The following is a 13924-nucleotide window of genomic DNA, read 5'->3' on the forward strand; positions in this document are numbered from 1 at the left end:
TTATTCAAATGCTGTTGTCGTCGTTGTCGTTGGGGCCTGCATTAATTTTGTTTTTTAATATTGTAATGTCGTAAATAGTTGAACGTGTTGGATTTTCGCAATGAGTAGCCCATCGATTGCTCATTAGTTAACAAATTTTATTAAATTATTTTGGAGTTGTTTTGGATGTTGCCTTCAAATGGGCACTGCAAGTTTCCAGCTTATAACTTTGGGATTTTCACTGAATTTCATTTATTGAGAGAGTTCTAGCCATGTGTTAAGAATAATGCCCAGTTAAATTTAAAGTGATCCGCCAATGCAGGCTACTTCAAGCTACTTGCAACATTTTCAAGCACTTGTTGGCTACTAAAAACAGAGGAAAACCTGCCTATCCAGCCCCCAAAACTAAATTACAATACCCCCAACATGCTCTGAACGTACGCATAAAGACAGTGAAAAACTCATTGAGATTCTAATATCAGATATGCGAATACATGGGCGCCTATACAAAGGCAACTGGCAACGGGCAACTGGCAACTGGCAAGTGGCAAGTGGCAACTGGCGTTGCGGTCCCTTGAAAAACTGGTAGCCAACAGTTTGAAGATGACTCTGGCTTAGAGTGAGGCTCTCGGACTGTGTTGATGAAAAATTACTCGCTGCCATCGCTGGAGGCGGGCAATGCCAAAAGTAGCGAGCGCAACAACAAGAATCGGAATTGGCAGTTGGCGTGCAGCTCGGCAGCTCGGCAGCTCCATGCGGTAGCCAGTCGGTGGGTGTGTCAACTGAGCACGCGGCAGCAGCTGATGATGGACGTTGATTATGATGGACGTTGCTGGGCAGCAGTTGAGCATCGAGTTGGCAACAGGCAGCAATTTGTTGCATCCTTGGGCCATAGATTGAGCGATTCGCAGCGCCAGCCCAACGCCTTTTTGGTATTATATTAAATATTTTTATAATTTAGCATAGAACCAGGTTAGCAGCCACCACTTGCTATTTACATAGAAAAACACAATTTGCAATTATTTCTGTAGCTCTTGCAGCATTTTCAGCTGCTGTCAATTCTGCCAGCCCAAATAACGGCGGGGAGCAAACAGACCCAAACAGCAAAAAAAAAAAATAAAATGCCAGCTCAACGCTTATTTATTTTGAGTTTTAAGGCTTCCTGCTTTTGCCTAGAAGAGAACAAGGGGATATGGGTGGCGCAGTAGGGAGAAGACGAGTCAAGCCCGAAACCGATATTGATACAGTTTGAGATAGAGATACGAGCCAGAAGCATGGCAATCTGTCTACGTGTTACAGATACAGAAAAGCTGAGACAACTCATTCAATCGAACGCTCTATAACGCAGATATAATGAATGCAACAAGTATCTCAGGCTGTCGCTATGTATCTGTATCTCTGTCTCTGTCCCTGTCTCTCTTGAACAGTTTCTCGCTCGCCTGCATTTGATTTCATAAATAAATTTTTGCAAAATATCAAGGCCGGATTGCAGCTTGAAACTTGTAGCCATATAGTATATACATGCATGTATATAGAAACATGTGCCGTCTAACAAAAAAAAATTGAAAAAAATAATCACAAAAACAAAAAAAAAAGTAACAAAATGGCAGCGACGACGACGCAATTTATTGGCTTCAAAGGTACGAGATAGAACAAAATTAAGTGCCCGCTATAGAAAACGAGTTGGTGCACAAATATCAGCTAATATCGTCTAGATGCTATATACACTAGATACTCAGTATTCTGGGCACAAAGTGCATTTCGGCTAAACCAGTTTCAATTTGCAATTCTCAGTTCAATTATCAAAATTTTTTTTGATATTTTTTTTTTGTATTTTTCGCTGCAATTTGTACAAGGTCTGAGCCAAAAATTTGGTTAATTATACGTGTTGGCAGCGTGGCCAATGTTAAACCTTGAAATTGTTGTTGCAATTGCAACAATTTTCTATTGTTCCAATTGGCTGCTCAATATACGAGAGTTGTACGAGTTAAGTTTTTTGTTATTCTAAATAGACAATTTGCATTTAATTTATATGTAGGTGTTGTTGTTGCTGTTGCATTTTTTAACTATTCAACTATTTATCATGCATTCAATTATTTCTATTGAGATGCATTAATAAAATTACTTGTATGTGCTTTTTTTCTTGCTGCCTTTTGCTGCTGGCAAAAGGCGGAAATCATCGATTACATTTATTTAATCCAAACTATTCTCATAATTTGTTTTATTATTAATTATGTGCGCTCTTTTTTGTTGCCAATTCACTTTCTAGAAATTTGTTTATAAATTGTTTTAGTTGCATGCTATCCGCTGCGACCTTCAGTTCTCTTCAGTTTTCGCACATAGTAATGCGTGTTAATTATATTATATTCTATTAAGCATGACAATTGGATTTTATGTATTTCGGTTAGTTAATTAAAGCAATAAATAAAGTCATTTCAAACATTGCAATCGGCTTAGTACAGGATAATAAATTAAACAATAAAACTGAAGTTCATCATTGAAATGATTTCGTCACCGATTATAGTTAAATGGTTAAATAGTTATTTTTGTGTTTATCTGAATCCGAATAAAGTATTTATTTGCCACTTATTCATCGTTCAGTCTAAATAATAATATACTAGTATTGACTTTTAACCGCACTTTACATAGCCGAACAATAGTTACAATAATCTAATATGACGCATAAGCAACAAATTTATAGAGAAACATGTAAACAGCACAAATTATTTAGAAATTTAATATAAATTACTCATATGACGCCAGAACAAACTATTGATCTATATATACGTAAATCCCATTAAAATATTCACAATGATTCATTAGAAATTTATTGTTTGCAATATCAAATGAAATATTAATTTTTATTTCCTGGTTTTTGTAACTATACAAAATTTATATTAATATTTAAATTATTAGAAAGCGAGAAAGTAGGATTAAGATTTAATACCCTTCATTTAGTCATTTGCCTTGCGGTTTTACAGATGTGTGAGAAGAGTGAAACTTGTAAAAGCTGAGTTGAAAATATCTTGGAAAACAGAATATTTTGTCATACTAGAATCGACGCTTCGACCGATCGTTCCTATGGATGCTATATGATATAGTGGTCCATTACTGCCGGCAACAAAAAGACGTACCTATGCAAAGTTTCAAGACGAAACCTTTAAAAGAGAGAAACTAGTTCGTTTAGAAACAGACAGACTGACAGACGCACGGTCGGACAGACGCACGGATAGATGGACGGACTACCAGACAGACGGACAGATGGACGGACGGACGGACGGACGGAAGGACAGACAAACATGCCTATATCAACTCAGCTGCTGATGCTGATCAAGAATAGATATACTTTACGGGGTCGGAAACGTCTCCTTCTATGCGTTTATCATTTCAAGACAAAATTATAATAGCCTCGACAATGGTATAATATATTATGATAGAATATTTTAAAAATATTAAAAAGTATTCTGGCTCGTAAAATTCTTGATATAAATATAGTGTTTATAGATTTGGGCTGACACTGACAGCTGAGCAGTTAGTGCTTCCGTTGCAGCAACTGCAAAGTCTTGATGAACTCTTCCGTTCCAACAATAAGAATGCATCGCCTCGTTTATGCGGCTTTGGCCCTGCGGCGACTCCGATAAAAGATCATTGCACATTAGTAAGAGCTGTTCTTGTTGTTGTTGTTGCAGTTGTTGTGGCTGTTGTTGTCATTTATTGTGCACGACTCGGAGCAACAACAATGACAACTCTCACCTGTTGCTGCGGGCGCATGCAACAAGTGCACCAAGAGCAACATGCAACATGAGCACGCGCCAACAGGCAATGGCAATGGCAACGGCAACACCAACACAATGACAGGAAGATCGAAAACGAAACCAAAGCCGCTGCTGGCCGGGCTGGCTGGCTAACTAACTGGCCAGCCCGGCTGCTAGTGAGACCGCCTGGCTGGTTGGCTCAGTTACAGTAACACACATTCGGCTCAGTTGTTGTTGCTGCTGCTGTTGTTGTTGTTGTTGTTTCTGTTGCCATTGTATGCAGCGAAGCGCATTTCCATTTCTAACGTTGATCTGCGATCTGCAACAGCCACGACAAACACGACCACAACCAAAGCTGAGCTGTTGCCGTTGCCGTTGCTGTTGGTGTTGGTGGCCCAACTGGCTGCCTGAATGGGCGACTGGTTGACTAGCTAACTGGCTGACTGGCTGACTGCCTGACTGGCTGACTGTAAGGTCGCCATTTGCAGTGGCGGTCGATCGCGGCTCGTTCATGGCCCAGCTCACCTACAAACCGACAACCAAAAAGACAAGTTTAGCCGTTGCAGTTGCAGCTGTTGTTGTTGTTTGTGCCATTGGACTTGCTCTTGGCTTTGAGTTTTATTGGTTGTTTGGCCATTGGCTGATTTATTGTACATACTTATAGGCAGGTAAGTGTGTAACTCTGTGCGCGTTTGGCTTTGACCATTTGCTTTTTTATGCACCGGCCATTGGTCTTGACCCTAATGCAGGTACCAGGCGCTGACTAACTAAGTGTTAGGCACACGAGCATCAGCACAAACTAAGCTTTACAAGCGCTGTTTAACAGCTTTCAGCTGCAGTGCCCAAAAATTCGATTTCCTGCCCGGCATTCGAAATGCGCAATACCGGGGCAAACGTTGCTGCTCGCATTGATTGCATAAACGAAGCCAACACAATTTTAAATTAAATGTAACAACAACAACAACAGCAACAACAACGGGAACAACAACAAGGATGTTGATGCTGATGTGAATGTGGATATTGCGGCGGGTGTTGCACAAAAAACGAAGTTAAATGCCGCTCAAGGAAGCTAAATGTGCCATGTCGAAATGTGTTGTCTGTATTTGTTGGAGCACTATTGAGCCAACGGCATTGTCTATCTGTAGTTCTGACTGTCGCTCTGAGTGTGTGTGTATGTGTGTGTGTTAGCAAAACTGTTGCATGCAGCAGGAGCAGCAGCATTTAGTAGACAACGATTCCATTTGCCGCTGGCATATGGCACATTTTCGACATGTTTTGTGTGCATTTCGGCAGCAACAACAACAACAACAACAACAGCAACAAGAACAACAAACTCATTTTCTATATCAGCAGCAGGCAGTGGCTGCTGACTGGCAGCCCAGCCCGTGACGCGTTGCAGGAAATGTGAAAACAACGTTACGAAACTTTTTTGTGCTCCATGCGCAACAGGAGGCAGCCAACGCCAACGTCAACGCCACCGCCACCGCCATTGCCGCAGCCACAGTCGCAGTCAGAGCTACCAATACCAGTGCAGCAATCAATGGCAGCGCTGCAGCAGCGTTGCGACCCACTGCAGCCGCCCATCCACCCACAACACCCCAAAAAAAACAAAAAAAAAAAACTATAAAAAAATTTATATATATACTAAGAGCTTTGCTTTTGCTTTGACTTTGGTTTTGGTTTTGCTGTTTTTGGCTGCTGTTGAAAGTTCGTTTGGGGTTTGGGTTCTGGGGTTTGCTTCGTATTTTCGCTTCGTTTTTATTTATTTGGTTTTCTTCTGCTACTCTTTTTTTCTCTCTCCATTTTCCTTGCTTTTGCCAGTGCTATATATTTGGGTACAACGACTTGTTGCTTTGTCTGTGTGCAGGCACTGGCTGGGTGTGGCAGCTTGACTTTGGCACATGGCGCACGTTACGTATGCGACCTGTATGCCGTATGCCGGCTGCTGTCATATATGCTATGTTTTATGATGTCAGTTTTGGGTTTTATTAAAACTGCCTTGAGATATGAGCATAGCTATTGCAGCACTTGCTGCTGCTCCTGGCGCATGCAATTTGGTAAATGTAATGCAAAATTTTTTAATAAATACGTAAGCAGGCAATATGCATAAGTATTATCGCATATGTGCTGACACATTGCGCATACGCCGCGTGGCATTAGTTGTTGCCGCTGCTGCATCTGCTTCTGTTGCTGCTGCTGCTGCTGCTGCTGCGTTCGCTTATCAGCAGCCCAAATGTGCAAGCGTTTTTTAGTGCATGCAACGCCTATATAAAAATCGAGGTCACCTTCAAATTATCAAATTTCGCCCGAAATGATTAACTCGGCAAACACAAAAACAGAAAAAAATTGCTCGCCCCCCCCCAACCAGCGTTTCAAATTATATAAAGAATAAAAGGCGAGCGCTACAGCCACAACTACAACACTAACAACAACAACAACAGAACCCACTCATTCGCTGGCAAAACCTTATCTTTGTTACACAAAAACGCAACGGGCACGACGATGTTGTTGATGATGATGAATTTGCCCTGATTTCGACACAAAAATAAACAAAAAACGCAAAAAGGCAGAATGCAAAAGAAAAACATATGTATATATATATATATATATACACAAAAAATTGGAGGCGCAAAAAAGAGACATTTCTGTTTCTCAAATATAGTGAAAAATAGAAATAGCGACAAAAATTAGATAAGACGAAATTGAGTCAAGCCGACAAAGCAGTCAGAAAAACTTCGCATGCAGTTTTTTAAAAAATGCAACAGCAAATGAAAAAGCGACAGCAAGAACAACAACAACGTATAACAAAAATTATGAAAAGCAAATCAACAATAACAACAACAAACAACAGCTAGCAACAAAGTGCAGCGCGTGTTTGGCCCGATCGCCTCGGCAATAGAATGGAAATGCAAGAGGGGCACGGAAAAGGGTGGGGCGGGGGGTATGAAAATATTTTTCAGCAGTTGTCTAAATAACGGCGAACGACATTGGCGTCAGTGCTAAAAAGCAAACGAACTAAATTGCTAAAAAAAAAAAAAACGAAATAACAGAAAAATGTCCACAAAAAACAACAGCAACAACAACAACAAATAATGAAAATAAACGAAAACGTAACAAAAATCAATTGTCGCCAACCAAACGTCAATACAAGTGTGCGTGTGTGTGTATACATATGTGTGTGTACATGTGTGCATGTGTGTTTGTGCGTGTGTGTGTGTGTGCCTGACTGTGTATCGTCAAAAAACATGCAGCCGCAATTGAAACTATTTGTAAGCTCTTGTGCGGCTTGTGGGGTCGAGCGGGTGTTGTAGGCTGATTGAGAAGGGAGTGGGGCGAAAGGGGGGCAGGAGGAGTGAGTGCCATGCATTTAATTGCTGCGGCGGCCGTGCAAAATGTCGCACAGAGAAAAGTTTCTGCTGAGCCCGTATAAGTGAACTGAATGGGCAGAAGAGGTGGCCGGTGGCACAGCAAAGTTTAGTTTTACTGTGTTAAGTGTCAAACAAATACTACAAACACACTTATTAATAGATACTTGAAATAAATAAATCATTAAATAATAATAATTAAATAATATAACTAACCAATTTAGGGACTTGACTTCTCTTGATACCCTATACCAGCAGAATATGGTTAAGAAATGGTATTAGGAGCATGTACAAAATGTGTGTAAATGACAACAGATCTGTTTAGCTTCAGCTAGAGATTCAGTTCCTCCTATTGCTACGGCTCGCTCCGTTCCATATACGTGTAGCTAGGAGCCTAAACATACTGCAATTTATTGTATGCCCACAATAAGTAAACATATCTAGAATATTCCACTTTTTTTAATGCCTCTTTCGTTTTCCCCAAAAAAAAAATAAATAAATAAATTAAAAATACTAGTTTTATGGGATATTGCATTGCGCTTTGTCGTAGACACACCTATGTATGAAATATTTTCACCTTAACAATTTCATAAGGTTTGGACTATAAACACCGAATATTTCCCATAAATCTTTTGTAACGGCAGTTCGGAGCTTGTTAAGGGTATCTCCTAGTCGGGCACGGCCAACAAGACTCTTACAGGTTAATCTTTGTAATCATGTAATCATGGATCGACAGATGCGCGGACGGACGTGGCTAGTTAAACGGAGATGACTCAGTATCGGACAAATTGGATCACATGAATTGCTTTATGACGAAAATGGATTTTGATCAAATTTCCGTTGATTAAAAAAATTGTAATGTGTCATTTTCTTATAAACGAAACTATGCCAATTATTGTTTTCCAAGTATTGTTTCCTGCTGTTCTTTCTAACATGTTTCAATATTGCAAAACAAAAATGTTGTTAAATTTATGGCAATTAAACAACATACAAAATTTGGTATTGAATGAATTTATATAGATATATAGCTCTATGTGTTTATTGTTACAACACACTCGTTTTAGCGTTTTGTTAGCAATTTGATTGGAATAATAAAGATTTTATTGGCAATTAGAATTCAAATAGTTTATTTGTACATGTTTTAATAGTCAAATTGTTGTATATGAATGTTGCTCGCTTTTGATCTAATTCAATATATTAGATTTGAGTACCCTTATGACATAGCTTAAAAAACTCCAGAAAGTATTTTATTTTATATATATATTGATATATATTTGTATATTTATTCTATTGAAAACGCGTCAATGCCGTCGAGTGCTTGTGTAAATTTGCAGTGCCAAAAACTTGTTGCACTCGAGAGGCAAAATTGAAAGCAACAACAACAACAACATAAACTGCTGCCACAACAATTCAGCATAAATAAACAAATGCATATAAACTGAAAACATATCTGTTGTAAAAATATTTAAAATATTATTGCCATATGCATAAATGTTTGCTGTTGTTGTTAGATATTTTGTTGTTGCTGCTGTTGAATTTTTAGCAATATATTTTGAACAGTTTTTATTTGCTATGGCCAGCAGGTGAATTGCCATTGACGTTGACTAGTTTTTGCCCGCCTGTGGCGAGTGTTTTTCCAATTTTTTTTTGTTGATAAGCCTAAGGACACTGTGGCAGCTTGGCAATGGGTGTTGTTGCAGTTGTTGTTGTTGTTGCTTATACAATTGCGTATGGGCACATGGCAAATATCGCTTTTGCTTTTCGGCAACAATAGCTGCAGGCAACAGCTATGGCAACAATAGAAATATTATTGCTCATACGACGCATTGCCGCAGTTAAATTTTTAAACAAAACGTCACATAATTGCCAGCCCAGGCGAAACACAATCAAGTTTTTACACTCTTGCCCACGGCTACACCTGTTGCCTCGTTAATCAGAATGCATTGTCTTTCTTATGCAAATCTACGATATCCTCCCAGCGCTGTCACATAGCCAAAGTTAAATTAAAACCAATTTGTTCCTCAAAGCTCATGCCCACACTCTGTGCCTTGTCACAGTAAAAGAAGAAGAAAACTATCAGCAAAAAAAAAAAAAGAAAAACAAAAAACTTTGCCGCCCTGCCCAGCACAGCGCAAAGCGCCCATCCACTGCAAGCGGCCTGGCAGTAAGAACAACAACCACAACAGCAACAACAACTGCCTGTTGCACTTTCCTATGTACCTGGAAGGCTTCCAGTGTTTGGCTCTGGCTTTCCAACATCCCCGAACCATATAAGAAAAAAAAATTTAAGAAATAAAATAAAAGCAAAACACGAAAAATGAAAAAAATGCGATATAAAACCCAACTCTTAGCGCAGCAACAGTTTATTTTATGCGCTTTGCTTTTATGGTTAGACGTTTTATAGAGAAAATCGGAGCGAGCGAGATAGAGAGAGTGAGAGAGAGGGAGAGATAGATGCATACAGCGGGAGGAGCAAGAGCTAAAAGTTGAAATTTGCTAGGATTTCAGTTGGGACTTTGACTGCAGCAAAGCGCAGGCAATTAGAATAAACCAATTGATTTCAAATGCCTTTTTTGCGCATACATCAAAGAAATATATATTTGTTAAAGAAAGAATTTGATTATATTTTTTTAAAATGTGTTTAATTCTAGCAGCTGCTATCGGCTTTTAAGCATATAAAATAATAAAAATATTTAAATTTTTTTTAATGCGATTTCGGTTTAAAATACATTTTTTAAACATATAAAAATAAAAATAAAAACATTTTGTTAAGAAAGAATTTCAGTGTACTTAAAAAATTGTGCCTAATTCGAGGATCTGCTGAAAAGAAAAAATTCAAGTATATTTATAAAAGTAAGCCCAATTCGAGAAGCTTATTTAGGCTTTAAATGCATTTGAAGTATTTATAAGTAAAACACCAATTTTTAAGAAATAATTTAGATATATTCATAAAATTGTGCTTAATTTAGGCTTCCACGTGCTCAGCTTTTAACTACGCAGTCCAATTTGCACACTGGCTTTTATGAGTCACGCCCAGCACTTGCTATAAATGTATAATTTGTTGACAAGAGTCCAAATCGTTGGCTAAACTTTGGCTTAGTGAGTCACACTGAGTCAGTGATGGGATTCATGTGACGATTGGCCGAGTTGCCTGTGCAGCAAGTTGTTGCATAAGCAACAATAGCAGCACAACTTGCCGTTGCAGTTAGCTCGTGCGACTTGTTGCCCGTCTGCCGCTGCCGCGTCTGTTGCTGCTGCTGCCGTTGAGTGCTTCTAATCCAATCATACGAACAATAGCAATGCAAATGCAACCTCAGCGGCAGTCGCAGCAGCAGCAGCAGCAGCAGCGCGGCTGCAACTTCCTTTGTCTGCCATTGAGTGCCATATGCAACGCAGACGTTACAATTGCCGTGGCATTATAAAAGTGCTGCCTTGCCGCAGTGTTGATGGTCAAGGTCATGAACCTGTTCCAATAACTCGTTTTCTTACGTGCCGCGTGCACACACAGACAGACTGGCAGACAGACGGACAGACGGACGGACTGACGACGACGACGACGACGACTGCCAGCCAGCCAGATGATTGTATGTTGCATGTTGGCAAAAGTTGCTGCTGCCTTTGCTGTTGCTGTTGCCAACTACTATTGGCTGTGTGCCTGCTCTAATGCTAATCCTTGTAGATTTGCCAGCACGCCAGCGGCTATGGCTTTTGCATCAGGCCATGACAAATGGCTCTAATGGCTCCAAGAAGCGGCTGCCAAGCGGCTGCTCAAATCAATTTGCCATACATGAAATTAAATTTCAATTTGCTTGTTTGCTTCGTACACAATTAAAGTTAAAAACTTGTCGTTCACATGTCCAGTCCATGCGGAAATGCCACCCAAGACATCGAACAACAACAGGCGCACACACACACACACACACGCGACACAAATAATGCTATCAGAGCTGCAACAAGGACGAGTGGCGACAAAATAAAAAAGAAAATACTTGTATAAAGAGACATTTTTTTGCGCACATGGAAAATAAAAAGAAAATCGGGCAGCGTGTGGGCGTCGTCCACCTGGCTGATTCATTGTCTTGTTTTTCTCTCCGGCTGTGCACGGTGTCAAGAATTGCGCGAAATGAATTATGCGAAATCAAAATATGCCATTTGCACAAAGAATATCGTTTCTCAAAAATGCTTCCGTCTGTCAGCGGCGTGAAATTAGAAGCGCATTAATTAGAAATTTTTATTATTTTAATTTGATTTTTTTGTATTCTATTTTATATTGTTGAATACACAATAAATTTGAGGCGACATTTGTGCATAAATTACAAATAAAGATTTCCGCGAACTTTTTGTTGTTGTTGTTGTTGTTGTTGTACATTTTGTGTATTGAGACGCATTCAAAAGCAGCAGCAACAACAACATTTTGTCAAAAGCTGCCCATATTGATGATTGTGCATTTGATGCCCATTGTTGTTTATCGATGTTTATGTGTGCGTGCCTGTGTGTATGTGGTATGTGTGCGTGCCTATGTGTGTGTGTGGGTGTGTGCAATATGGCGCGTTTCGGGCCCAGGCCAGCGCACTTGTCGGGCTTCGAGACTTATTTATTTTGCCTGCTCTTATGGAATATTTTCCAGCAATTTAGTTGATTTCCGTTGGCTTCAAAGCGCACACAGCGTAAGGTTAGCTAAAGAGAGTCTAAATAAATTTCGATTTTCTTTTAACCTTCCGCAAAATAAATGAAATTCAATTTCCAAATAGAAAATTGCTTCTAAAATCAATCGTAAAATGGATTTCATACGGCTGATTTGCATTTAATCAAAACTCTTCGGCTAGAACGGATGATTAAGCAATCTTATAATTATTATTTATTAATCTAATCTCAATAGCTTCTACTTTATAAGTAGATATTTGTTTTTTTTTTTGTTTTGCCAAGAATTGGCCAACATTTTTGGCTATAACATGACAGTAAGGGTATCTTTATCTAATGGATAAAGTTTAAGTATTTTCGATTATAAGCAGATGATAAATTTAGTATATGCATAGAATTCTAATAAATTATATATTTTCTTATATATGTAAAAGTAAAATTTTAACGAAAGGCAAAAAACATATATCTTACTTGGATATACATGATAGACAAATAGAAATAAAATATGAATATCTTCATATAATAAACAGTTATGTGTATTAGTTATATATAAAATAAACAGAATTTTAAAAAGTTGTTAAAAAAGAAGAATCGAGCAGGCAAAGTGCAGCCCTATAAACATGTCACTGATATAATCTAATGTACATATTTCACGCATGTATATAAAGCATGATGATGCATCTTAAGGCACCGCTGAGATTATTCTTTTGTCTCAGCGCCCGGCCAACAGTTCCTACGGAGGGGCCAACGCATTCCCCCCTTCAACTAATTTCCCAGCTCGCTCATGCAAAAAACAAAAAAAAAATTGAAAAAAAAAACAGAGCAAAAAAAATGGGGAAAAAGTGTATAAAAACAAACTCTTTGCATTTTGAGTGCAAATGACAAAGGGAGAGATATTCGCGGTGGAAGAGTTACAAAGAGAGCAAGAAACGTGCTTTCTGTGTAATATAAAAATCAATAAATAAAACAAAAAATATTATAATATAATTTATTAAAAGCATATACACACATATAGTTTTAATGAATTCATTTATTTAATAGTTTTGCTTTTGTGTTCATGGAATATTCTTGACCTTTTGCTGTGTTCGAGCGAATGTGTGTGTGCGTGTGCCTCGTGTTGTTGTTTGTGCAATCCATACAGAATGCTCACACACACACACACACACGCACACACACACACACGCACACACACATCTCACACGTTGCACGCACGCCAAACCGTAAAAATTGCCACAAAAAAGTTATGTTATTTAAATTTTATTAAAATATGATTAAATTAAGTGCTACTTACTTTTAGTTTGCGTCTAAGCTTTTAGGAATTTACGCAGTTCGCGCAAATTTATATATACATTTGTTTATTGATAAAGTTGTGTATTTTGTTTAAATTCTTATTCTCACAGCACTTGAATTGTCATTAATATTCAGCAGATATATTGAAATGATTTTGATTTGGGCTTCGATTTGCTACGCGAATGAAATCAAATTTTGTTATCACAAGAGAAACGCACATCAACTGTTTTCTAGGCTTTGCGACTATTGAAGAGGAAGCACATGTAATGCACTCATACACACACGCACACACACATACGAGAGTGTACGCACATGCATGCATACACTCGACAAGTACTGGCGTGTGCATGTGTGCATGCGTGCTTATGTGTGTGTGTGTGTGTGGTAGAGGTTAGAGTGTGTTGGCAGCAGCAGCAGAAAATAAATAAAAATTTCGCACCGCGACCAACGTCAACAACAAACAAACACCGACACTAACAACAAGCGCAGACAACTTTACTAATACGTAAACAACAAAATCGACTAACTTGACGACGACGGCGACGGCGACTGCGACTGCGACGTCGACGCTCGCGTCGCTGCTAACTGCTAGCTTCTGCTGCTGTTGCGCTGCTAGCTGCTGCGCTGCGCTGCGCTTACAACGACAATCCGAAGCTAAGGCAAAAGCGTACCGAACCGTTCGAAACGACCGACAATAAAGCTGCCATCCAGCTGAGCTGCCCGGCACTATGACTATGAGCTGGAGCCCAACTGAGCGGCGGCAGAATGAGTGCAGCGGCATATTACTCTCCACACTCACACGCACACAACACAGACACAATCGCACACCAATGCACACATGCATATGACAAAGAGTCAGCCACAATGCTGCGTTGTAAAGGTCTAAGAAAACGT

General features: G+C 39.2%; 1 protein-coding gene across 1 annotated transcript in view; it reads right to left on the reverse strand.

Annotated features, from left to right (window-relative positions):
* Nucleotides 1–13385, reverse strand: part of Eip93F (Ecdysone-induced protein 93F) — a 70831-nt gene extending 57446 nt beyond the window's left edge. The window contains exon 1 of the mRNA XM_064696762.1: nucleotides 13032–13385. The gene's annotated coding sequence lies outside the window, so the exon portion shown is untranslated. The remainder of the gene's footprint in view (nucleotides 1–13031) is intronic.
* Nucleotides 13386–13924: the final 539 nt, after the last annotated feature.

The sequence above is a fragment of the Drosophila montana genome, unplaced genomic scaffold (assembly GCF_035044405.1).
Source record: "Drosophila montana isolate Dmon_TW-CO22-7 unplaced genomic scaffold, ASM3504440v1 contig_3848_1, whole genome shotgun sequence".
NCBI classification, from domain to species: domain Eukaryota; kingdom Metazoa; phylum Arthropoda; class Insecta; order Diptera; family Drosophilidae; genus Drosophila; species Drosophila montana.